Source organism: Hibiscus syriacus, unplaced genomic scaffold (genome assembly GCF_006381635.1).
Source record: "Hibiscus syriacus cultivar Baekdansim isolate YM2019G1 unplaced genomic scaffold, ASM638163v2 tig00002840_pilon, whole genome shotgun sequence".
NCBI classification, from domain to species: domain Eukaryota; kingdom Viridiplantae; phylum Streptophyta; class Magnoliopsida; order Malvales; family Malvaceae; genus Hibiscus; species Hibiscus syriacus.
This window is the reverse complement of record NW_024061947.1, coordinates 1,444,346-1,471,583: the sequence shown is the minus strand read 5'-3', so window position 1 is coordinate 1,471,583 and position 27,238 is coordinate 1,444,346. Positions and strand designations below refer to the sequence as shown.

The 27,238-nt window shown below is 36.0% G+C and overlaps 2 pseudogenes; one reads left to right on the top strand and one right to left on the bottom strand.

Annotated features, from left to right (window-relative positions):
- Nucleotides 1-2,398: 2,398 nt before the first annotated feature.
- Nucleotides 2,399-3,732, bottom strand: LOC120154303 (annotated as a pseudogene).
- A 2,639-nt stretch (nt 3,733-6,371) lies between these two features.
- Nucleotides 6,372-26,573, top strand: LOC120154878 (annotated as a pseudogene).
- The last annotated feature ends 665 nt before the right edge of the window (nt 26,574-27,238 follow it).

Here is a 27,238-nt window from a genome sequence, read left to right as displayed (position 1 = left end):
TCATGTTTCTTTTTTTATTCTATCTTTTTGGGCTTACAATTATCTTTTCTTAGAACAATGGGAGTCGGTGTTTTGGTATTTTACAATAAAATGGAAACCCCTATAGTACTTCTTCCTTGAATCCTCTGTTCTCTTTTGTTTTATAGCATTTTCTTTCTTTCTTTTCTGGTATTCTTGGTTTCTTTTTTTCTCCCGGTGCCATCGGCAATGTCGTTAATTTCCATTACTTTTAAGGTATTCAATCTATATGTTTTCGGCATATTATCAAATTGCGGTTGCGGTGTCCGTCGCGGATATGGTTACGGTGTTGTGGTTGCGGACGTTGTGGATGGTACATAACGTGCAACGCTTATTGCGGGTGTAATTTATTTTTAAAAAATCACACTATTTCTAAAAGATTACGTAACACCAATATTCCGTTGCGATAACCTCAAAAAACGTTACGATACTGCCGTTACGCTGCGTTACGGCCGTAATTTAGTACTATGGTTATCGGTCTCTTATTTCTTTCCTTTCCTCTCCAGTTTTCAACCTATGGAGTCTGTTAGATTTCATGAACCACCCATGAAAACAACACTATGTCCTCTAGATTTCATGAACTTTTTGAACCACCCATCTTTTCCGGGAAGAATTATGAACCACCCATGAAAACAACACCATGTCCGTTAGTTTCATGGACTTTTTGAACAAAAGAACTGAGATTGTAATGATAAGTCCACTAGACGCCCATGTAAACAAGAGATCATCAGTAGATCTTTGAACCCTCATCTCCGAGGCCTTCCTAATTTCAGCGTTATCTAGCATTGGCTGGAGTCAGAGGCTCTTCTTCAACAGCATTGTCATGTTCTGTTGGATCCAATGGTCTATTTTCAGCAACCATATTAACGAAATCCTATTGATTAGTCTGAGGTTCTCCATCATTGTTGGTAGGGTGTTCTTCCGAATCTAGTGAAGGGCTAAGACAGCTGAATTGAGGAACAAAAGTTGCCTTGCTTAACATATATTCATGAATCTCTGTCACAAAGACTTTTCTAACAGAGAAGACGAAGTTGCCTTGCTTAACATATATTCATGAATCTCTGTCACAAAGACTTTTCTAACAGAGAAGAAGAAGAAGAAGAAGAAGTTGCCTTGCTTAACATATATTCATGAAACTCTGTCACAGACTTTTCTAACAGAGAAGAAGAAGAAGAAGAAGAAGAAGAAGAAGAAGAAGAAGAAGAAGAAGAAGAAGAAGTTTCCTTTCTTAACATATATTCTTGAATCTCTGTCACAAAGACTTTTCTAACAGAGGAGGAGGAGAAGTGAGCTTCTTGAGATTTTTATTTTATTTTTTAATAAACTTTTATTTTCACGTCACTTCCAAGTGACTTCGTGGATTTGTTTATTATTTTTAAATTACCACATAATACGGTCGTTAATGAGTTAATAGATAACAACGGATGAGGGACTTAAACCGGACAGATAGATGACCTAAAAGACAAAACATAATTAAAAAAAATCGTGATCAAAATCGGTCAAATCGAAAACAAAAAGGATTAGTGGCATAGTTAACCCTTAATTATATAAGGAATGATCAAATTTCTCATATTTCCGTGGCTTTGAAGTGTTATTTAACCAAAATGCAAAATGGTGGTCTTCCTTTGATGTTGATCGTTGATGAAGATTTTCGGGTGAACCATGAGATGGCTTTAGGTGGAAATATTAATTTACTATAACAATATCTAAGTGTATTTACTTTCGATTTAAGAATTAAGAATTTATAAACAATTTGTATAAAAAAAAATAGGATCAAATTGAACAAGCTCGTTATGAAATAAGACCAAAATTAAATTCAGGTCAATCAAGTCAAATTTCCTTGCAAGCATAACCGACACCATTAAAATAAAAATTACAACTTTTTATTGTATAAACAAATTTATTTGAACTTGATTAAAAAAATAAAATCCGATAGAAGTTGAGAGAAACTGAGCTTATAATTTTGAATCGAACTTCTTAGTTGCTGCTTGACATCAGCACAATCACAGTCTTACATGCTCAATTACTCTTGGTGGCACGAATATTAAAAAAAATATGAAATAGTACCAACAATTTTTCAAATGATTCACCAATGATGGGTGTTTGAGAGAAGGAAAATGACTAAGCTGTGACTTAAGGATGGAAAACTGCATTCTCAACTTGATCAAATTCCAAGCATGTAGGTTGATGAAACAAAATCAAAATCCATAAAATCCATAAAATCACTCAACTTTAACACTGAGCTCATAGCATACCAAAATCTTAAATTCAAAAAACAAGATGGCTAACGATGCCATTAAATCCATAAAATGACTTCAAAATTAACACAATACTAACCCCATTTCTCTGGCCAGCGAAAAACAGATAATAATTTGGCAACTCAACACTTTCCGCCACGACCACCGAGCTCGGGACCTTTTGGTGCACCGCCCTTTGGAAGTTTACCCTTGCCCTGTGTCTTCTGCTGCTTTGACGCTACTTCAGCTTTCTTTGCCTTCTTTTCATCCTTAGTTTTCTTGATTCTTTCTTTGATTTCTCTGCAGGATTCAGATGTATTCCCCACAAATACAAAAGCTTACTACATGAAAACCAGCAATGACTATGCTAAATGAAGCTTATATGTCAAACGAAAATACACACACCTGAGTGCAGCTTCCCTGGCAGCATCACGGACTTCGGGTTTCTCGCTCCTCTTCTTCTGGATAACCTCTAAAGTGGCACCGACAATTGGTCGGGAGTAAGGCTTCTTGGTAGTACGTCTCCTCTTCCTAACAGCCTTTTGGGCGATGTCCTAAATGCAAACAACACGGAAATAAATCACTGGGCTTGGAAATATATAGAAGGCAGTCACTTCTAATCAGGACAGGAACTATAAATCATGCACACTAGTTCCAGCTTTTATCATATTGATAAAAGAAAGAAAAAGAAGGCTAAAATTGTTCATTTTATACCAAACATTGATATGTAGTCATAAAATCATATTTTCTGTCTAGATATGTGCAATTGTAATGTTGATACTCACCTTTTTATGTTGCTTCCTGTACATGGCTGTCCATGTAAGTATCTCTTGCATTTCAAATTCGAAAAGAGGAACACCTAAAACAGTACATGAAGGCTTTTCATTACAAATGTGACTATATAATTTACCCGAGAATCAAACTAAAAGAGTACATGAAGGCTTTTCATTACAAATGTGACTATATAATTTACCCGAGAATCAGCAATAAAAGAAAATTTACCTGCGAATCAGAACTAAAAGAGTACATGAAGGCTTTTCATTACAAATGTGACTATATAATTTACCGCTTCAAATCACAACTAAAAGAAAACTTACCTGAGAATCAGAACGGACAAAACTGATGCCTTTCCCAGGGTATATCTTGGTACCACTAAATCGGCAAAGCTCCGTCCTAACATGTCATGATCATAAGTTGAGTATGAGGTTTGGGATATTGAAAATATAAAATCATTATGCATAATGCAAGAACATCTATAGATAATAACAATTTCCACAAGGCAATTTACACCAAATCTAATGTATAACCATACACAAGCCTAATCATTCACTTCAACCATCATGTTATTAGCTATATTTAACAATTGTCACCATCAGAAATAAGATTTCATTTGCAATTGAAATGAACACTAGAACCCCCCAATGACATTAGCTGCCAAAATCTCGATGCCAGAACTAAAACAACATTCCATTTCCATTCGCATAGCTAAGAACTAATTATATTTCTTTTCCATGAAACTTTAGCAGCCAATATATTTTATATTTTATTTTCTGCAAAACTAAATGAATTCAAAACATTCAGCTTCGATAAACTGATACAATCTCATAAAAAAACTAACCAGTTAAATATATAATACTTCAAAAACGAAAGATAAACAACAATCTGGCTGCCGAGAAAATGAACACGTAAAATGGAAATTAAGAGAGAGAGAGAGAGAGAGATGAAAAGCTAATTTCTGGAATAATGATTTAACTACAATCGATAAACAATAGTTAAATTGCAAGCAGGCTGATAAAATAAAACAAAACAAAAAGCATATCCGGCTGTCAACAATTTTTTTTTCAAAAATGCAAACAAGCTACCGAAGAGAACTTGTGAGGAAATGGAACGACTAATTAGAAAATTTTATTTTGGGTCATACTGAGGATAAAATGGGTGTACACATTGTCCGACTAGACGAGGTTTGTCAATCGGTTGAGATGGGAGGCCATAACGAGGCTTTTTTAATGGATGTAAGAAGGGAAGTTCTCTATTTTGAAAAGGTATCGAAACAGTCTGAAAATATGTAAGAAATGGAGTTACTTGAAACTTTGGTAATGGCTTACATTTGACTTATGGAAGGACGTGTGGTTAGGTGACCATGGTGTCGTGACCGTCCCTTTTATGGGGCCACAACCGGGTAGGTACGCCAAGGCCAACCATGTATAGGGCCTAGTGGCAGGGTAGAATAAGCTTGTCCTCTTTTCAAGCATTTTAATGTTTTAGGTAGGGAGTAGGAGTATGACTTACTGTCCCCTGTTCGAGCATTTCAACGTCTATAGGTAGCATTTCTACTATTTTGTTTTCGTATATATGTAGGGGGTGGACAGCCGGCAGAGTTTGGGCTGATCCACAGGTAAAGGTACGTGTCTTGTGAACACCATCGAGGGCCGCCCCTACGGCCTAATCGGTGGTGTGGGTGAGTCTTCTGTAACCCGATATTTCTTTTATTAATAAAACATTTTTCTCTCGGAGAAGTCCGGGGGTTGAGGTGTGCATCCGCTATGCCCCACGGGCTCGGATTATTGGTCGAAGGACCATGTGGCTATAAAGATCTAACGCAATGTTTGTTTATGCTTGATCAGATCTACGAGATTAAGGCTGACTTGGTTGGGAAGCGTCCCTTTCGAGTGCCACACGGATTAGCAACCGAACCAACTAGGCTAAGTCCGTGACACTTGGTATCAGAGCACAGAGGTGCGTGTTCATTTACTAAAAGCACAGAGGTGCTCATTTTGTTGAGTAAAGCATGATAGTGCTTGTTACCTACTTGTGGCACAGCTGTGCACAAGTGCTAAACCTAGCACAGAGGTGCTTCGCCTCAAGCCGCAGCACGGAGGTGCTCGGTCATTTGTAAAAGCACGGAGGTGCTTGATTTTAGATTGTAGCACAGAGGTGCTCAATCATTCCAATGCACAGAGGTGCCAGAATTTAGATTGAAGCACATAGGTGCTCAGTCATAGTTGGATGCACAGAGGTGTCAGTCCTCGATTGAAGCACAGAGGTGCTCAATCAACTTAGCTACACAGAGGTGTCAGCTCCCGGCTGAAGCACAGAGGTGCTCAGTCATTTTTTTTTAACTGCACAGAGGTGTCAGTTCTCGATTGAAGCACAGAGGTGCTCAATCACTTTTGGCTACACAGAGGTGTCAGCTCTCGATTGAAGCACAGAGGTGCTCAATCGTTAATTCTAGCACAGAGGTGCTATGGATTCAGCACAGCGGTGCTCTTTTCCTTCCTAATTTAAGCACGATTGTGCTTATTTGTGTTGCAGGCATAGAGGTGCCAGCGAGTTACAAAGAATGGTTCGCACACGAAATGGCGGAGCAACAAGCTCTCACAGAGGTGTAGAGCAGGAAGTTACTGAGCCGGTTGCACCAAGAATGGTTCGCACACGAAATGGCGGATCGACAAGCTCTCACAGAGGTGTAGAGCAGGAAGCTACCGAGCCAGTTGTGCAAGAGACTGGTTCGGTTGATCGACGGAAGCTAGAAGAGATCGAAGTCGCACTAGCTGCCCTTAGAGCTCATATGATATCTGGTGATCGTATGAGGAGAGTAGAGGAGACCCAAGAAGATTTGCTTGAGACAGTGACTGATTTGGGAAATGAGGCAAGAGATGCCATAGGCGTGATATAACTTGGGTATGATGAGCTGAAGGCTCAAGTCAGTGTGCTTCAGGCAGCGGTAGCTAGTTTGACCGCAAACCCTATTGAAAGAGTGGGCATACGAGCCAAGATCCCTGATCCTCAACGCTTTGATGGAGCGAGGGATGCTAAAGAGCTTGAGAATTTCTTATTTGACATAGAGCAGTATTTTCGGGCTATGCGCACGGAGTCTGAGGAAGATAAGGTGGCAATGGCTTCGATGTATCTAGGTGGTGACGCCAAGTTATGGTGGCGGTCCAAGTTCAAAGATGGAGTGTGCTCCATTACGACTTGGGATGCGTTAAAGAAGGAGTTGAAGACCTCCTTCCTCCCCGAGAATGTTGATTACAACGCTCGTAAGAAGCTAAGGGAATTATCCCACACGGGGACTATACGGGAGTATGTGAGAGAGTTCTCAACCTTGATGTTGGATATAAAGGATATGTCAGAAAGAGATAAGTTGTTTCATTTTCTTGAAGGGCTCAAGCCATGGGCTAGACTCGAGTTGCAGAGACAAAAGGTTCAAGATTTGACAGTAGCGATAGCTACTGCCGAGTGCCTTAATGATTATAACGATCATCCTGGAAAGCGCAAGATGCCTTCTGGGAGTGGAGCTAACACCCAACAGGTTAGTGGGAACAAGTTGGCTCGAGGGGAGAATACATCGAGTTGGGGAGCAAATAGAAGAGTCCCTGGAAGGGACCCAGCTCAAAATAAAGTCCCTACTGGTCCTGGATCGAGCAATGGAGGGAATAGACCCTCGTTAAGGTGTTTTCTTTGCAATGGACCTCATCGAGTTGCAGAGTGTCCACAACGAAGTGCTTTTAATGCCATGGTAGCAACAACAAAGGACGGAGAAAGAGTGAACGCTCCGATGGGAGATACTGAGCCTGAGCCGGCTAGAATGGGCTCCATCCGATTCATAACTGCATTACAGTCTCAGTTGAGTAACTTGAGGAAAGAACCAGAGAGGGGATTGATGTATGTGGACATCTCAGTAAATGGGAAAACCTCTAAAGCTCTAGTCGACACAGGGGCCACAGATACGTTTATCTCTCCTGAGGAAGCGGAGAGATGTAAGTTGATTGTCACCAAGGAGGTGGGACAAATGAAAGCAGTTAACTCTGCCGCTTCAATGATATGTGGAGGTGTGAAGAGGGTCAGTATCAAGCTTGGGTCTTGGGAAGGAAGTGTAGATTTCACTGTTTCCCATATGGATGATTTTGACGTGGTATTAGGGCTCGATTTTATGATGGCATCCCATGTGATTCCTGTTCCGGCATCAAGTTGTTTAATGTTCATGGGGGAGCAGCCATGTGTGGTACCAGCTACGATTCTCCCTCGTCCTGGGAAGAAGATATTGTCCGCTATCCAATTTAAGAGAGGGGTGAAAAAGGGGGAGCCCTCCTTCTTAGTCTTTCCAATTTCCAAAGAGGATGACAATCTTGGCATGGTGCCCAGGAATATTCAAGAAGTGCTGAGAGACTTTGAGGATGTAATGCCGGGTGAATTGCCGAAAGAGTTGCCCCCTAGACGGTTGGTGGACCATGAGATTGACTTAATTCCGGGAGTAAAACCTCCTGCGAAATGCCCATATCGGATGAGTCCTCCGGAGTTGGCAGAGTTGAGGAAACAGTTGGATGAGTTGCTCCAAGCAGGATTTATTCGACCCTCGAAGTCACCTTTCGGGGCACCTGTGTTATTCCAGAGAAAACATGATGGGAGTTTGAGATTATGTGTTGATTATAGAGCATTAAACAAAGTGACTGTCAGGAATAAATATCTCATTCCGTTGATTGCCGATTTGTTCGACCAGCTGAGTAATGCTAAGTATTTCACGAAGTTGGATCTCAGGTCGGGATACCATCAAGTGAGAGTGGCCGAAGGGGATGAGCCAAAGACGACATGTGTAACTCGGTATGGAGCATTTGAATTTCTCGTTATGCCTTTTGGACTAACCAATGCTCCCGCTACTTTCTGCACTTTAATGAACCAGGTGTTCCATGACTATCTCGATAAATTCGTAGTCATCTACTTGGACGATATAATGATTTTAGCAATTCGATAGAAGAGCACTTGGAGCATCTTCGGTTGGTGCTGACGAGATTACGGGAAAATCGGTTGTTTGTAAAGAAGGAGAAATGTGCTTTCGCCCAAACGCAAGTCCAATTTTTGGGCCACATCATTGAACGAGGGCGCATTCGTATGGATAAAGAGAAGGTGAAGGCTATCCAGGAGTGGCTGACCCCACAAAATGTTAGTGAGCTTAGATCTTTCCTTGGTTTGGCCAATTATTATAGACGATTCGTAGAAGGTTATTCTCGTAGAGTAAAGTTACTCACCGATTTGCTGAAGAAAGGCTGCGAGTGGGTTTGGTCCAAGGACTGTCAAGAGGCCTTTGACGATTTAAAGAAGGTTGTAATCAGTGAACCAGTGCTTACCTTGCCAGACCTGGAAAAACCTCTGGTAGTAGAGACAGACGCATCCGACTATGCAATTGGAGGCGTACTCTTACAAGACAACCATCCCGTGGCGTTTGAGAGTAGGAAGCTAAATGAAACTGAAGCGAGATATACGGCTCCAGAGAAAAAACTTCTCGCAGTAATTCATTGCTTGAGGATTTGGAGGCATTATTTGTTGGGTTCCAAATTTGTGGTAAAGACCGATAATACAGCAGTTAGCCACTTCCTTACACAACCGAAACTAACAGCAAAGCAAGCTAGATGGCAAGAGTTTCTGGCCGAGTTTGACTTCAACTTTGAGCATAAGGCGGGGAAAAAGAATCAGGTGGCTGATGCTTTGAGTCGCAGGGCAGATTTGGCAGCACTCCGATGTGTGGCCCCTATATCCGCTAGTAGAGTGTCCAATGAAATTCGTCAGCTCCTTGTGAACTTTTCCAAGCAAGATCCGCAAGTGGAGGCCCTTATGGAGATGGTTAAAAAGGGTGTTTCGAAATGTTTTTGGATAGAAAATTGCTTATTGATGACAAAGGGGCCACGAATGTTTGTTCCTCGAGCTGGAAATCTACGACAGAAGCTGTTGAAGGAATGTCATGATACCCCATGGGCCGGGCATCCGGGTTGGAGGCGTACTGTTGCTTTGTTGGGACAAGGGTATTATTGGCCTCAAATGCGCCAAGATGTGATGGATTACACCAAGACATGTCTTATCTGTCAACAAGATAAGGTAGATCGACAGAGGACTGCTGGGTTGCTCGAGCCACTACCCGTACCCGCCCGACCTTGGGAGAGTATCTCCTTGGATTTTATATCACGCTTGCCTCCAGTATGAGATCTTGGATCAATTTTGGTGGTAGTGGACAGGTTCTCGAAGTACGCCACTTTTATACCAGCATCAAAGTATTGTTCGGCGGAAGAGACTGCTAAGTTGGTGTTCAAACATGTGGTGAAATATTGGGGCATTCCTCAGAGCATAGTCAGTGACCGAGATGGAAGATTTATTGGGAAATTTTGGAAAGGATTGTTCCAGTTATTAGGGACACAACTCAACTTTTCGTCGAGTTACCACCCTCAAACAGATGGTCAGACTGAGCGATTTAATGGACTCTTAGAGGAGTACCTGAGGCACTTTATTCAGGCCAATCAGAAGAACTGGCCTCCATTATTGGATGTGGCGCAATTATGTTTTAATTCACAAAAGAGTTCGTCTACTAATAAAAGCCCTTTTGAACTGGTGACAGGTCAGCAGCCAAGACTTCCTCACACTGTGGATGAGACCTCTCAAGGTAGATGCCCTCGTGCCTCAAATTTTGTGGGGGAGTGGAAGCAGAATATGGAGATTGCCAAGGCTTACTTAGAGAAAGTAACGAAGCGTATGAAGAAATGCGCAGATCGTAACAGGCGAGACCTACACTTTCAGGTTGGAGATTTGGTGCTAGTCAAGTTGATGCCAGAACAACTTAGATTTTTACGCCAGAGGGATCGTCGCTTGGTGCGTAAGTACGAGGGTCCAGTCTCAATAGTAGCAAAGGTGGGGAATGCTTCGTACAAAGTTGACCCTCCTACTTGGATGAGATTTCACCCTGTCTTCCATGTGAGCAATTTGAAGCCGTTTCACACCGATCCCAATATCGATAATCAGAGTATGTCTGCCAGGGAGTCAATCGGCACACAACCACCCTCACAGCGTCATGTTGACGAGATTCTAGCAGGGAGAATTGTTAAGGTGGGTGGAAAGCAAAGACGGGAGTATCTAGTCAAGTGGGGAGGCTTTGATCAGGAAGAGAACACTTGGGAAAGAGAGTATGATCTCAGGGCATTTAAGCAACAGATTGAAGAGTTTCAGGCCAAGCAGTCGACGAGGACGTCGACAAATTAGGTGGGGGAGATTGTCGTGACCGTCCCTTTTATGGGGCCACAACCGGGTAGGTACGCCAAGGCCAACCATGTATAGGGCCTAGTGGCAGGGTAGAATAAGATTGTCCTCTTTTCAAGCATTTTAATGTTTTAGGTAGGGAGTAGGAGTATGACTTACTGTCCCTTGTTCGAGCATTTCAACGTCTATAGGTAGCATTTCTACTATTTTGTTTTCGCATATATGTAGGGGGTGGACAGCCGGCAGAGTTTGGGCTGATCCACATGTAAAGGTACGTGTCTTGTGAACACCATCAAGGGCCGCCCCTACGGCCTAATCGGTGGTGTGGGTGAGTCTTCTGTAACCCGATATTTCTTTTATTAATAAAACATTTTTCTCTCGGAGAAGTCCGGGGGTTGAGGTGTGCATCCCCTATGCCCCACGGGCTTGGATTATTGGTCGAAGGACCATGTGGCTATAAAGATCTAACGCAATGTTTGTTTATGCTTGATCAGATCTACGAGATTAAGGCTGACTTGGTTGGGAAGCGTCCCTTTCGAGTGCCACACGGATTAGCAACCGAACCAACTAGGCTAAGTCCGTGACGCGCCCTCATCGACACATGTATGGACAAGTCATTGGCAAATTCTGGAATGACTACTATACAATCCATGGTTGCCCCGAAAGGGGACTGGAGGTGGGAGTTGGTGCACAACGTGATTCAAGAACCAGCATTACTTAGCTTGGCTGCAGTAAAAATGATACATCAACGTGGAGATGGAAAAAAAAGAAAAGAAGATTCACCGTTGCTAGCGCTTATGCTTATCGCAAGAACTGCAATGCGGATGAGAACGCGCAACTTTGGGTTTCGATAGCAAAGTATCGAGACCACCCGAGAGTTCGCATGCTACTTTGGTTAATAGGAAAAACTCGGCTTATGACCAATGAAGAATGAGTAAGGCGCCATATATCAGATGATCAAAGCTGCGCGTGTTGTGGAAACACCACAGAATGTCCAATTGCAATAACAACATGGAAGGAAGTACAAACCTGAGGTGATTGATAAATTCCTCCAAATAGAACTAACCGAATGGCTTCGTTTGAACCTAGAACAACCGGGATATTTTCCGAAGAAAGGAAAGGACAGAGACCTCCTCCTTGGCTCAATCATTTGGTGTCTTTGGACTAGACGAAACCAGGTCATCTTTGAACCAGAACCCCTCGAGACCGAGAATGTGATTCAAAGGGGTGGAGAATGCAAATGGAGGCGATAAATGCGTTGAATATGCACAACACATACACAACTAGACAATTAGCATATGAACCAGGGTTTCAAATCACGGTCCGAAAACGTGATAGCACCCGCGAAATAGCGGTTTCGTCGCCGTCCGAGTTACCCGCTACACCCGCAATAGCACCCAATAGCGCGTGACGGCCACAATCACGGTAAACCCGAAATCACGACCGCAATTTGGGGCATTGGGGTTTGTATTGTATCCAGGATTCCCAGTCTAAAGTGTGTCCTCTATAAAATTGCTTATAATGTACAATCATTTTACACTAATATTTCCCATAACTCTAAGACAAAGATAAACATTATACCATCATGTAATGTATATCATTTTTAAAGGTCTTATCATTCGCTTGTTCGCTTTCTCAACCTCGATGCCATGAATATGAAATGACGATGAGAAATTTAAACAAATTTTCATAAAAAGTGAAATAAAAATATAATTCTAATTTATAGTTGAGCGTATGCCTGTAAACGAACTTAACGTTCAGCGAACAGTTTGGAAAGAAATTCATTTATGTTCGTTTATTTATTAAACGAACGAACTTGAACAAGATTTTATGTTCCTTTAATTAAATGAACGAACACGGACAAAGGGTTCGTTGGTTCATTTACATTCGTGAACGTTCCATAATCCATTCGTTTATGTTTGTTTACATTTGGTAATTCGTTCATTCATGTTCGATAATCGATTTATTGATGCCCGTTCGATTAATTAAATTTACATTTATGTTTATTTATTTATACTCTTTTCAGAATTTTTACTTGATTTAAAAGAAAATTACATTTTAGGTTCGTTCGTTTATATTCGTTACGTTTATATTCGTTTATCTTTTCAATTAACGAATATGAACGACACAAACAAGCTATATTTTTTAACGAATGAATACTAACATAAAATTATGTTTGTTTAGTTGTTCATGTTCATTGGTTTATTCAATTAAAAGCAAACGAACAAAAATAAATATGCATTCGTTCGTGTTTGTTTGATTCGTTTACTTACGTAATTGAGCCGGATAAGTTCGGAAGCCACGCTATCCCAAATCACACCGAGACGATTGTTGCCAATGGGAAAGGCGACGGTCCAATAGTTGACGGATTTGTTGAAAATGACTTTGAGTGGCCTTGAAATTAAACATAGGGAGTCCATCGAGCATGAATTTCAGATATCTGCCACCGTAAGTTTCCTATTTGAGATTTAAGGTAAAATGAATTGGGAATTTAGGATTTGAAATCGAGGGGGTTTTATATGAAAAAAAAAATATGTGAATCTTATTTGACTAAGATAATATTATTTTTTTAGAAAGTCGTTAGTTTTATTAAAAATAAAAAATATCCAGAATTACAATGAATATTTACAAGCATAACCGTAAACATAAACTAAATTATAATTAGGACATTTTCCTATAACCATTGACACAAAAACTAGTCATATAAATCACACAATGACCAAAAAAAGAAAAGATTAAAAAATCTAACTAATTCTCGAACAAAATAAAGATACAAACAAATTTGACTACATCGGCAAACGAACCACAAAAGGGGATGAAACTACTAAAAGTCACATACAAATCGTAAAAAAGAGTCAAGCGACGTGAGGAAACTGTTCTCGAAAGTAAACGTGTATCCAAATCAATCCTAGGGTCCAAAGCATGGAAGATCAGCATGATAACAAATAAGTGACATCTTGATCAGTCGTGGCGATGTCAAATCTAACCTTGAGAAAAATAAACGAAAACAACGAAAAAAACCGTAAACTACCAAAAGGTAGAGAAAAACGTGTCACAAAGACAGAAATAAACGTGCCATAAAGACAAAGAACATGTCATAAAAACATAATTATTCTTATTAAAAACTACAAAACAAAGAAAAAAAGACAACCGACAGACAGCAACCAGAATCAAAACCGGTGTCGCTGATTAAACAAAATTAAAGAAAAAAAATTAGATTGATCATAAAATTGACACACACTGTAAAAAAAGAAAAAAAGGAAAAGAGGGGAGGAAGGAAATTGCACTGAAATAATATTATTAAATGATCCATATCATTATTGTCATAATAAATAATATATATATATCATTATACTATTAAAGGTATATGTTGGGATTTATGAAGCTTAAATTGGACAACTAAAAATTGCACAAGGGGTTAAATTGGCAAAATTTGATTAGGGAGTAAGGAGAAAGAAATGATAGATAATTTTGCACAACGATTTATAGTGGTTTGATTTCTCAATTAAGTCTACCTCCACTACTTTAGCTTCTCACTAAAGATTTTCCAACAAATTCACTAATTTGTTATTTTCTTTTTCAAGGACAAAGAGATAACCTTTACACTCCCTAGTTTTTCACTTGGTTAAACTAGAACCAATCCCCTATACAAAAGGATAAAAAGAAGTAAACAAATAAAACCTCTAAAATGTAGGGTGTTTACAAATTTAAAGCTCACAAAAACAAAATATTTACAAGAGAAATGAAAATAAGAATAAAAAAATCTTCTCTTGTGTTTGAATGTTTGGATAGGTGTACTAACCTTTCTTCAAGTGTCTTGAACTTGTATTTATATGTTGGAATGAATTTGTGGCCGTTTCTAGTCGTTGGGGATGAATTCTCTACAAAATAAAACTGCCTAATACATAGGGTATTGATACTCCTACAGGAAGTATCAGTATTACCTTTGTTATTTTTAAATAAAACTAGTCATTACTAGTCGTTGGGTATGACGATATCGATACTACTATGTAAAGTAGTATCGATATCTTTTTGCATTCTTGAATCTGAGCAATGCTAGTAGTATCAATATTACCTAGTGAGTATTGATATTTCCCTTACCTTTGGTATCGGTACCATATGAACAGTATCGGTATTGTTCATGAGGTATCGATACTGTATGAACAATATCGATACTTCTTTTCCAGAAAAGCTTTTTGTGCTCAATTCCAAGTTAAATGGACTTTGAATTATTTTTGAAAAACTTTGAATAAATTCAATTCAAGTCCAAAAACATTTTGCCTTTATTTGTTATATCAAAATATAGTTCAACAATCTCCCCTTTTTGATATAACAAAACATTTGAAAAATTATTTTTGGCAAAACTCCCTCTTAATAAAATATTTAATGAAAAAGATACCAATTGTTGAAAATGTATGAAAATATTCAGTTCCCCCTTTTCACTAAGAAATTGAATTTTTCAAACTCATATTTCTCTCCCTTTTTGTTATATAAAAAATAATTCAACTTTAAAGTTTAAAAATAACATTGGAGAGTAAGTGATACATTTGATATTATAAACATTTAAAAAATCAAAGCTCCCCATCAAAAAGTGCATTTCAAACAAAAATTTGACTTTAAAAGCTTGACACTTAAGCAAAATTGAATTTTAACAAAGAATAAAAAACATGTTAGTAGCATATGAAATTCAATATATTGAAGTCTAAAATACTTTATACAATACCAAATGTTGAAATTTAGTGCATATGCATAAAGTCTTCCAAAAATGTTATGCATTTGAAAATTTTGATATCAATTGTTAAAGAGATATCATTTGCATTTTTAAATTACATGCATAAACATTTAAATTTATGTCAAAAACTTAAAAAATTTAAACTCAAAGAATTTTGAAAATTGATATCAATTGTTAGAGATATATCATTTGCATTTAAATCCAATTTTGACCAAAATTCATTATGATAAACTAAAAATTATGAAAAATCATTAAATATTAAAAGTGTTCATCATAACACCTTTTTAACATACATGATATAGAAAACATAAAATCATTTAAAATCAAAACTCATGCATGCTTAAACTAAATGAGCAACCAAATAATCAAAATAAAAAAGTTTTAAGCTTAGAGGTTACTCATTCCTTTTAAAGTGTAGCTAAAGCATATCAATTTCTTCATTTTCATCAACATTGCTCCCACACACCTACAAGAGACATTTAAGTAGATTTTGGTATCCAAATTGCTTTGGATCCTGGAACGTTAGTTTCAATGTCCCTTGTTCCCTTAGGAACCCATACTTGTCTAATTTTAAAACGTTTTCCTTTCTTCAAAGGACAAGTATGTTCCATGTGACCATGAAAATGACAATGTGAGCATTTTTGCATTTTTAAACATAATGAGTTGTTTTTAGAAATTAATTCATTTTGTTTTGTTAAGCTTTCAAGCTTAACTTTCAAATCAAAATTTTCTTTTTCCAAATCATTGATTTTGACTTTTGAAAGCTCTAAATCATTTTTCAAAGATTCATTTTGTTTTTCAAAATCAACTTTTGCTTTCAAAACCAAATCATTTTCAATTTTAAGTTTTGAAATTAATTTCTTATATTTGGAATTCATGGTCTCAAATTCCAAATACAACTCATTATAAGCAACTTGTAACTCATCAAAAGAATAAGAATCAAATTCATTTGAGTTAGAAATTACCATTGAATCTTTATTGATGGCCATGACGCATAGGTTGGCTACTTCATCTTCATCATTAGAGTCATCTTCATCACTCCAAGCTGCCACAAATGCCTTTTTCTTGCTTGATCCCTTCTTCTTTAGGAGGGGACATTCATACTTTATATGCCCCGTTCTTTGACAATTGAAGCACACCGGGGGACTCTTCTTTTTGTTCAATTCATGCTTCACTTCCTTAGAAGTCTTGAATCTTTTGAAGAGCTTGGTCATCTCTTCTTCATCATCATTGTCTTCATCCACCTCTTTACTTGAATCTTGATTGCTCTCATTAGTGGATTTAAAGGCAATGCCTACATTTTTCTTCTTCTTCTTTTTGTTTTGCTTCTCTTCATCTTCTTCCTCTTCATTCACCATCAACTCATGAGTGAGAAGAGATCCAATCCGCTCATCGAGAGTGAGAGACTTTAGATTCTTAGCCTCAATGGTCACCGTCTTCTTCGATTGCCAAGACTTTGGAAGAGAGTATATCATATTCTTCATAAGCTTCTCATTAGGGATTACTTCTCCAAATCCCTTTAGATCGTTGAAAATCACGGAAAATCTATCTGTCATAGCTTTGATATCTTCATCCGATTTCATCTTGAAATTTTTATAGCTATGGTTAAGAAGGATTATCTTGGTTTCCCTCACTTCATCGGTTTCTTCATGAGTGACTTGGAGCTTGTCCTATATCTCATTGGCATTGGAAAAAGAGGAGACTATTTCATATTCATCTGTGCCTAATGTACAAAATAGAATGTGCATAGCCTTAGCATTAAGTTGGAACTTCTTCTTCTCTCCATCACAACAATCGTCCATCTCGCCGATTGGAATGGTGGATCCTTTCATGATAGAGTTCCAAGCTCCTAGATCGTTGGCTTGAATGAAGTGTATCATCCTATTATTCCAATAGACATAATTTTCTCAATTGAAGTAGGGTGACTTGTTGACTGTTTGAGAATCTTCAATATAATAAGCACCGGAGGTTGAAGCCATCTCTTTGTCGGTTACGTCGGGAATCGGTAGAGCTTCTTCTAGGAACGTCTCAAGGTGGTTAAACCTTCTAATGAGTCAATTTATGATACCAAGTGTTGGGATTTATTAAGCTCAAATTGGACAACCGAAAATTGCACAAGGAGTTGAATTAGTAAAACATGATTAGGGAGTAAGGAGAAAAAATGGGATAGACAATTTTGCACAACGATTTATAGTGGTTCGACTTCTCAACTAAGTCTACCTCCACTACCTTAGCTCCTCACTAAGGATTTTCCAACAAATTCACTAATTTGTTCTTTCTATTTCAAGAACAAAGATATAACATTTACACTCCTTAGTTTTTCACTTGGCTAAACTAGAACCAATCCCCTTTACAAAAGGATAAAAAGAAGTAAACAAATAAAACCTCTAAAAGGTAGGGTGTTTACAAATTTAAAGCTCACAAGAACAAAATATTTACAAGAGAAAAGAAAATAAGAATGAAAACTCTTCTCTTGTGTTTGAATGCTTGGATATATAGGTGTTCTAACCCTTCTTCAAGTGTCTTGAACTTGTATTTATATGTTGGAATGAGTTTGTGGTCGTTTTTAGCCGTTGGGAATGATTTATCTGCAAAATAAAACTGCCCAGTACAGAGTGTACATGTACTCCTACAGGGAGTATCGGTACTACCTTTTTTATTTTTAAATAAAACTAGTCGTTATTAGTCGTTGGGCCTGACGGTATCGATACTAAGCCTATGGTATCGATACTACTATGTAAAATAGTATCGGTACCCCTTTGGGTATCCGTACCATTTTTGCATTCTGGAATCTGAGCAATGTTGGTAATATCGATACTACCTAATGAGTATCGATACTTTCCTTACCTTTGGTATCGGTACCATATGAACAATGTTTATACTATTCATGAGGTATAGATACTGTAAATATCAGTACTTCTTGTCTAGAAAAGCATTTTGTGCTCAATTCCAAGTTAAATGGACTTTAAATTATTTTTGAAAAACTTTGAATAAATTCAATTCAAGTCCAAAAACATTTTATCTTAATTTGTTATATCAAAATATAGTTCAACATATAATGATGGAACATAACTATTGAATATAAAATTGAAGTTTAATATTATAATTAGAAAAATTAAGAGTTCAATAATATAAATCAGTAAATGAACAAAATTTGGTGATATATGACGTAATTTATTTTAAAAGACTTAGGGTAAACTACACCATTACTTAATGAATTTTATTATATCTTATATTTTATTCAATGTACTTTTAATTTTTCAATTTACTAATTGAGCTTTCAATTTACTAATTGAACTTTCAAATTACTTCTATTTTGGTCATTTTGAATTGTTTTATTGTTATTATTATTCTATGACATTGCATTTTATTATTATTATTTAATACATAAATAATTTAAAATAAATAATAAAATTATATCCCTAACCCTAACCCCTCTATCTTTTTTATTCCAACATCCATTGACGACCACAACTCCTTCTCTTTACTATCGATCACCGTCGACCTTCAGAATCGACAATTGTTCGATCTCAAGTTGTATCAAGATACTTGTTTTGTCATCCTGAGTCCGAATATGGTGGTTGTTTCATCAAAAAAATGTCAAAATCCCTTGAATCTCTATCAAAACATTTCAGGTCCCTCACTTTCCATCTCCAATTCATAAACTTTGGAGCATATTCCGACAAAAATATTTGGGACCAAACTACTATGATGATCTATATTTCTATTTTTAGACATTTGATAGGATTTAGAGCATATTCCGTCAAAATGAAGATCGAATTCGGGCTCAAGAGGTTGAGGTGAAGTGGTCGATAAAATCTGGGATCGAACGACTATCATCTTCTACTATTGACGATGGCATCTAAAGCTGACGAACAGTGTACGACCACATTCTATTTTTATTTTATATTTAAATTATTTTTATATTAAATAATAAAAATTATCACGTCATACCATAAAAATAATAAAATAATTTAGAGTGATCAAAATAGAAATAACTCAAAAGTTTAATGAATAAATTAGAAAAAAGAAAAATACAATGAATGATGTAGTTACTCAAAGAATTAATAAAATGGAGAAGAAAAAGATACCCCGATTTCAAAGGATAATTTGACATAACTGATACCCTTTGACTCTAATATTCTCTTTCTAACATCGTTTGATTAATATTTCCCGAACTAACACCCTTCGGCTGAGGTGGCACAAAAGCGCGTCCCCGGAGATGCGCTTTACGTAAGGCGCGTTTCCAGGGATGCGCTTTTCGGCCACGTGTAAAAATTGAGTGCTAATATTGTAAATATTTTTAAAATTGTGTCTAATATGTAATTAAGTTATATTAGGATGATATTAATGTAAAAACATCAACTTTATTTATTTATTTTTTTGTTGTGAATAAAACTTTCTACGTTAAAATCTTTAAATATTATGTTGCAAATTATTTTGTAACTCGACAAATTTTGATTCTTGCATGAAATTACACAATACGTGTAATCTAGTATATGAAAACTTTGAAGGTAAGTAATTTAAAATATGAATAATTTTATAAAAGTTTTATAACTAGTATTTTTTTTATAAAAGGATGATGATGATTTTAATAATAATAAATATTTTATAATTTAAAATTATAAATTTTATATATATTTTAAATATTTATTGACTTTTAAAATTGATTGTTTAAAAATAAAAAAAAAATTAAAATAAACTTTTAATTACAATTGAGGGATCAAATGAATTATTATTCATTAATTATTAAAATATCACCTCTTTATTTAAAATATTCTTTCTAATATTAATTTTAAAAAATATAAAATAAATATTAATAATTAATGAATAATAATTCATTTGATCCCTCAATTGTAATTAAAAGTTTATTTTAATATTTTTTATATTTTTAAACAATTAATTTTAAAAGTCAATAATTTTTTCAAAAATATATGAAATTTATAATTTTTTAAATTATAAAATATTTCTCATCATCATCATCATTTTGTAAAAAAAATACTAGTTATAAAACTTTTATAAAATTATTCATATTTTAAATTATTTATCATCAAAGTTTTCCTATACTATATTACACTTATTATGTTATTTCATGCAAAAATCAAAATTTGTCGAGTTATAAAATAATTTACAATAAAATATTTAAAAATTTGAAATTAGAAAGATTTTTCACAACAATAAATAAATAAATAATGTTGACGTTTTTACATAAATATCACTCTAATAAAATTTAATTACATGTTTGACAATAATTTAAAAATATTTATAATATTAACATTCGATTTTTACACGTGATTAAAAAATATATCCTTAAAATTACGTCTTACATCCACGTAAACAAATTTCAATAAAGTACATCATTAGAGAAACGCCTTTATGCCAAATGTAATATTTAAAGAAATATTAATCAATTAATGTTAGATAAAAGATATTAGACTCAAAAGATATCAGTTATGTCAAATCACCGATTTCGAAGTACCTCCTGACATAGCAGCCCACACAAACAACAGCAGCGTCTTTTTCTTTTCTTTTTTTCTTTAGTTTTTCCTTCATTCCAAACAGAAAAAGGAAATTCCCTCTGTCTTTCGCTTTCTTAGCTGTGGCTGCAACATGTACTTATCTAGCTGAATCTCATCGACAAACTGTTGATTTTTTTTTTAAAAAAAAATTGTAAAACAATAGTTTTAAATTTATTTATTTTTATACTTGAAAGAGGAGGGAATGGGAGACAAGGAGGAAGAAGAGTGGAGCGGAAGTGAGAGCGGCGATAACACGTCGGAAGACGAAGGGGCGGAAGATTACCGGCGAGGCGGTTATCACGCCGTTAGAATCGGCGACACTTTCAAGAACGGACGTTACGTTGTCCAAAGCAAGCTCGGTTGGGCCTTTTCTCCACCGTTTGGCTCGTTTGGGACATTCAGCTCTCTGTACATCCCTTTCTCTTCTCATCTTAATCTATCTACTTTGTTCAACAAGTTAGCTTATGGCTTCTTAGCTGTAGTTATTTTGTTTCCTTTAGTAATAGCTGATTTGTGTGTTTTCCGATCCTGTAGTTCAAGAAATTTATCCAAAAAAAAAAACTATTTCTCTTTATTTGTTAGTAATATTTTATTGACTTATTTTTCGAAAACAGAGGAGAGAATATGCAGGGTTAAAAGAACCAATTAAAAGCTTTTATCTGAGCTGAGTAGAATAAGAAGAATCTTTTATCTGAATTTCCAGATAATGCATTTGTTTGCTTTTTCAGTTTTGACAATGGAACAGCAAAAATCTCTAAGAAATATGATTTTTTTTTTTAAACTTAGGTAAACTGCTTTTCTTTATGTTGGATTTAATTGTTTTTTTAACTACAGCGTTATGTAGCATTGAAAATACAGAAAAGTGCACAACATTATACTGAGGCTGCAATGGATGAGATAACGATCTTACAACAGATTGCAGATGGGGATAAAGAGTATCAAAAATGTGTAGTGAAGCTTTTAGATCATTTTAAGCATTCAGGTCCGAATGGACAGCATGTTTGTATGGTGTTTGAATACCTGGGAGATAATCTCTTGACACTCATCAAATACTCGGATTATCGTGGCATACCTGTTCATATGGTCAAGGAGATATGTGTTCATATTCTAGTGGGCTTGGATTACTTGCATAGGGAGCTTTCCATTATACACACTGATCTGAAGCCTGAAAATATATTACTGTTGTCAATGATCGATCCATCTAAAGATCCAAGAAAGTCGGGCACTCCTCTCATCCTTCCCAGTAGCAAGGACAAGTTTTGCTGGACTATTTGAAGTCGACAAATGGGGACTTGAGTAGACATCAAAAGAAAAAGATTCGGAGAAAGGCTAAGAGAGCAGCTCAAGGGTGTGTGGAGAAGGAAGTTTCTGCAGGAGCCAGTATGGACCCTGAAACGTCAGGTGCAGCTGAGCCATCAACGAGTGAAAACCCAAATGTGGGTTCTTTTAAGGAACGTCCCACTAGTTCTAGCGATGCCAATAGATTGTCTGATGCTGATGGTTCAAAGGATACCGGTCAAGCAAGTCAAGGTAATAAGAGAGGAAGCCGCACCACAAGGCAGAAACTGTTGGCATCAGTTCACTTAAAGTGCAAATTAGTTGACTTTGGGAATGCATGTTGGACATATAAACAGTTTACTAATGATATCCAGACGAGGCAGTATAGATGTCCTGAGGTGATCCTGGGATCTAAGTATTCTACGTCAGCAGACCTTTGGTCATTTGCTTGCATTTGTTTTGAGCTTGCAACGGGTGATGTACTCTTTGATCCTCATAGCGGCGAGAACTTCGACAGGGACGAGGTATTTTATTTACAATGATCTTATCCTTTTATATATTTTTTTGCATCACATGTGATGTTTGTGTATCGTTTTAAGATTCACAGTCTCTCTTAATGAAAGTACATTCAACACGTGACATTAATCTTTAAAGGCAGTGTGCACTTTTAAAGTTTTAAAATTATTTATTTCCTTTTTTTGGAAAAGTGAAAAAGAAAAAGAAAAGTTGCTTGAAACAGGGATAAAAGTTTGTTCTCTTTTTCATGTCACTGAAAACTTCTGTTTTGAAAATATGACCGGATCGGTCGGTTCAATCGGGAATCGTTATTTAGTCCGGTTTAATCTAAATCAGTTGAACCGTTATTAGTGAACCGGCCAGAACCATTGAACCGTTCGAACCGGACCGGCTGAAAACCGGAAAAAATCGATAAAACCCGGGATTTTTGTTTTTAAAAAAAAAAATTAAATCAAACAACGTCGTTTGTTAAACGAGCCAAGTCGAACTCAAGTATTGCTGAGCTCGACTCGAAATTGAAAACTTTAAAAGTAAGCTCAACTCAACTCAAACTCACAAGCTAAAAATTATCAAGTTCAACTCAAACTCGAAATATAATATTGAAACTTGAACTCAAAAAGGTTTGAACTAAAAAAAATTTAGAAGCTCGATTGAAGCCTAAAATTCGAGCTTGATTGAAGTGAAAGAATAGTTCACTCAATGCTCACCAAAAGGCTCCATGATTTAGAATGTCAAATTACCTCTATTATTTATAGAAGTTAGTTGTGATGCGCTTTTATGTTTCTTAGCAATGTGAGATTATTTTGTTTTCATATTTTTACTCTTTAGACTTTTGGGATGCTCTTCTATGTTTCTTAGTCATGTGAGATTGTTTTTAAAAAAAAATTAAACCAAACAATATCATTTTGTTATGATTTTTTTAACCCAAAATTTATTTTTTAATTATAGTTATATAATTATATTTATTATTTAATATGTTTTACCTTAAATATTATGTTGTAGTTAATTTGAATCATTTTGTTTCACTTGATTTTATGATTTTTAACTTATATATGTTATGACTTGCTTTGAATATGACTTGTGATATAAAAAATTATTTTTTATTAAATATTTTTGATACTTTTTATTTAATTTTTTTAAATAATTATGACGTCGTCCGGTTCTTCCGACCGGTCGGACCGATTTGACCGGTTGAACTAGTGAACCGATAGCATAACCGGTTCGCTAACCGGTCCGGTTCGCTAACCGGTCCGGTTCTAAAAACCATGCTGAAAACGGGTTTGGAGGGATTTTCTTTGGAGATGCCATATCTTTAATTCAACAATCACGTTACTTTGATTTGGCTCCCAGCTGAAATTTTGACATTAAGTGGACCCAGTAAGGCTTTGTTAGGCTACTTGTTTTTGTAAAACTATAGAGGTGTGGTAAACTGAAAATTTGTTTCTTCACTTTTTGGAGAGATTTAAAAAGTTCAATGATGGGAAATCTTTCTTCTAGCCCATTCTCGCTTATTTTTCATTTAGTTGTTTCACTTCAGGTTTCCCACTTCTCTTGATCCCAAGGAATTCTGTTATTCGTTTCTACAATGTTGTAACCTGAAATGCGCATGTAGTGTCTATGTTACTCGGACTTGGGTATGATTGTTAGGTATAGATGTGTTTGCTATGTGTATGTTCAATTTTTTTCTCTTTAAGTTTTTCTCCCATGCATTTGGAGGATCATTGGGGCACTATATCCCCATATTCACATGTGTCAACAAGGTATTCAAGAAAAAGTAAAAAGTCAGCTCAATATACTTCAGTATTATATTATTTAGAAATGATAGTTGAGCTGAATGTAAGCTTATCCATTCTTGAGATAAAAGTTTAATGATCAATGGAGTCATTTTCTGACAGCGTTTACGGATCTACCTTTTAAAAGGTAAGATTTGGTCATTCCCACTCGGGGAATCTTGTTGGTTTGTATTGCCCTGCATTTTTGCTTCCTTTTTCTGGAAGCTATTGCCCTGCATTTTTGCTTCCTTTTTCTGGAAGCTGATTCTATTCAGAAGAATAACATTGTTCTTGTACATTTATAAGCTCATGATTGTAGGGCTGAGCAAAACTCGATTTGACTCGACTTGAATTGACTTCGAGTTGCAATTTCATAAACTCGACTCGAAAAAATTTCAAGTTCAAATCCAGTTGTAAAATGCAACTCGAATAACTCGAAATTTTTAGTAATTAGTAGATATTTTCAAGTTTGAGTCTAGTCTTTGAACTTTGTATGATATATGTATATCACATATGAAAAAATATGAAGAAATATATTGGTATTGTATATATGATTATAGAAAGTCACTTAAATTAGAATCAAATAATGTTATAATATTATAAATATTTACAATTAAATTTAAACAAAAACTCGAAAAATCGGCTCGATTCAACTTGAAAAATTTTCAAGTCAACTCTGAGTTGTAAAATAGGACTCGTCAACTCGAATAACTCGAAATTTTTTGACTCAATTCGATCGAATGATCACCCCTACATGATTGTGCAAGGATATAGTTTTTGAACACTATGTTTGAAGATGAGTTTTATCGAGGGCGTTTATTACTTCGGGTTATGTGCTTCTATGGGTTCTCTGTCTCTCATCCACCTTCACCCTCCCAAAAAAAGTATTTATGCACTTGAAAGGGGTCATATTCTCTTGCAACTTTCAGAGTAGTCACTGCTCAATGCAGCTGTTTCAGATTTTTGTTTTGAAAGAGCTACAAACAGCTGAACATGCTGAATGGTGGGGTAGCATTTTTAAATTGTTCTTAAATCTTTGGACCGTGACATCAAATTTTGTATTTAGTTAATAGTAATTTTATGTATGTGAGAATATTTGTGTTGTGTATATACTTTTTGTGTATGCATGTACTTATGTCTGCATTTGTATATGTGTATTTTGGAAGCACTGAATACTTTTGTTAAGCTGTGTGCATACGGAAGCATGGCATAATATTTACCTATTCTTTAGGTTGTCTGTTTTAGTTTTACTTCTCTAATGAGTAATGACTGATTTAACTTATTACCAGGGTCGTGGTTAGGTTGTTGGAGACTCTGTGCAAATTCTTATAAATGGACCTTTAGATTTCGAACTTATTTTTGGGACCCCTATTTTTTTTTGACTTCTTAATAGTAACAACTGATAGATATACTCGATTTCGGTACCCTTTTTTTTGGGCCCCTTATTTTTTAGGGTTTTTTAATGGCAACAACCGATAGATATACTCGATTTTAGGGCCTTTATTTTTTAGGACCCCTATTTTTTAGGGCTTTTTAATGGGAACAACTAATAGATATACTCGATTTCGGAGCCCCTATTTTTATCTGTTTAAATTTCAGGTCTGAGTTCCATAACAGGACAACTGAGTTATTCTTTAACCATTCAACTTAAGCTGATTTTGGGTCTTTTGAAATGTTAAAAGTATATCGCCCAATGAAAAGCATGGACTTTTAGGAAAACTGTTATTTTGATTTACATTTGAATCCTCTACAAAATGCCATGGAGTAAGTTTAGACTCGAAAACCTTAAAACACAAATGGACCGAAAGTTGTTCTTTATAACAATGTTTTGATGGATGTAATGTTCTTATCCCCTTTGTGCAGGACCACTTAGCTTTGATGATGGAGCTTCTAGGAATGATGCCTCGCAAGGTGAGAATTCTGATTTCTACCTGTTAAGAAGTTTGCTTTCTTAGAACTCCTGTATTTCAACTTATATCATGAAATATATGTAGATTGCCTTGGGTGGCCGTTATTCACGGGACTTTAATCGACATGGTGATTTAAGACACATTCGCCGGTTGCGTTTCTGGCCATTGAATAAGGTCCTCGTGGACAAGTATGAGTTCAACGAGCAAGATGCAAGTGGCATGACTGACTTCCTGGTCCCGATCCTTGATTTCATACCCGATAAACGTCCCACTGCAGCTCAGTGCCTTTTTCATCCACGGATCGATGCAGGCCCCCGACTTTTAGAGCCATCGGGATCTTCATCGCAAACCCAAGTTGCAGTTTCCGAGAAAAAGAAGCGGGAGATGCATGATATGGATGCAATGGAGGTTGCAATGGGGAAAATAGCCATCAGTGCAGATTCTAAACCTGCCAAAGATCTCTAGTCTACTTCGAAACCCTCAAAGGCAGCAACTTCTTCCAGGTAAGACATGCAATTCTTTTAACAATATTTATGTTTCATATAGAATACAACTGAAAATGAAATTACATTCATATATTATTGGAAAATTCCTATATTTATTAATTTGTTTTAAGTTTTTTCAAGGTTGCGACGGTTTTTATTTTTGGGGTTTAGGATTAAAAAGGCTCAGTCACTTAAAAAAATCAATTAAACATTTTTTGTTCATTTAAAAGAGCCCCGAATTGAAAGATTTCGTGGTTGATGAGCATAAATCATTATCTCACTTCAAATGAGGGCTAAATTGAGCAAAAATAAAAAGATAGGTGCTTATTTGAGTACTTAAAGCAATAAAATAATAAAAGCTTAAAGCAATATTGTCCCTTGAATTATACTTGTTTTATTGAGTTTCTCCCTAAAATTTTTTTTTGGAATCGTTCTGTCTCTAACGTTAACAGAATATTGTTATTTAATTAACGTTATACTAATTTAATCCAATTTTAACAAACACATTTTACTTATTTGAATCGTTAGCTTTTAAAAATAATAGTAATTTTTTTTCACTAATTTTAAATTAAAATACTTTTTATTATAAAAAAAAGATTAAATATACATATTTTTTTTGAATGATATAAGGTAATTATAAGATAATATATGTTTAGATTTTTTTTGAAAAATTAGTAACGCGTACACACTCAACGTATGTAATTATTAGAATTAGGATGAATTTTAAATAGGGTAAACTACACAAATGGTCA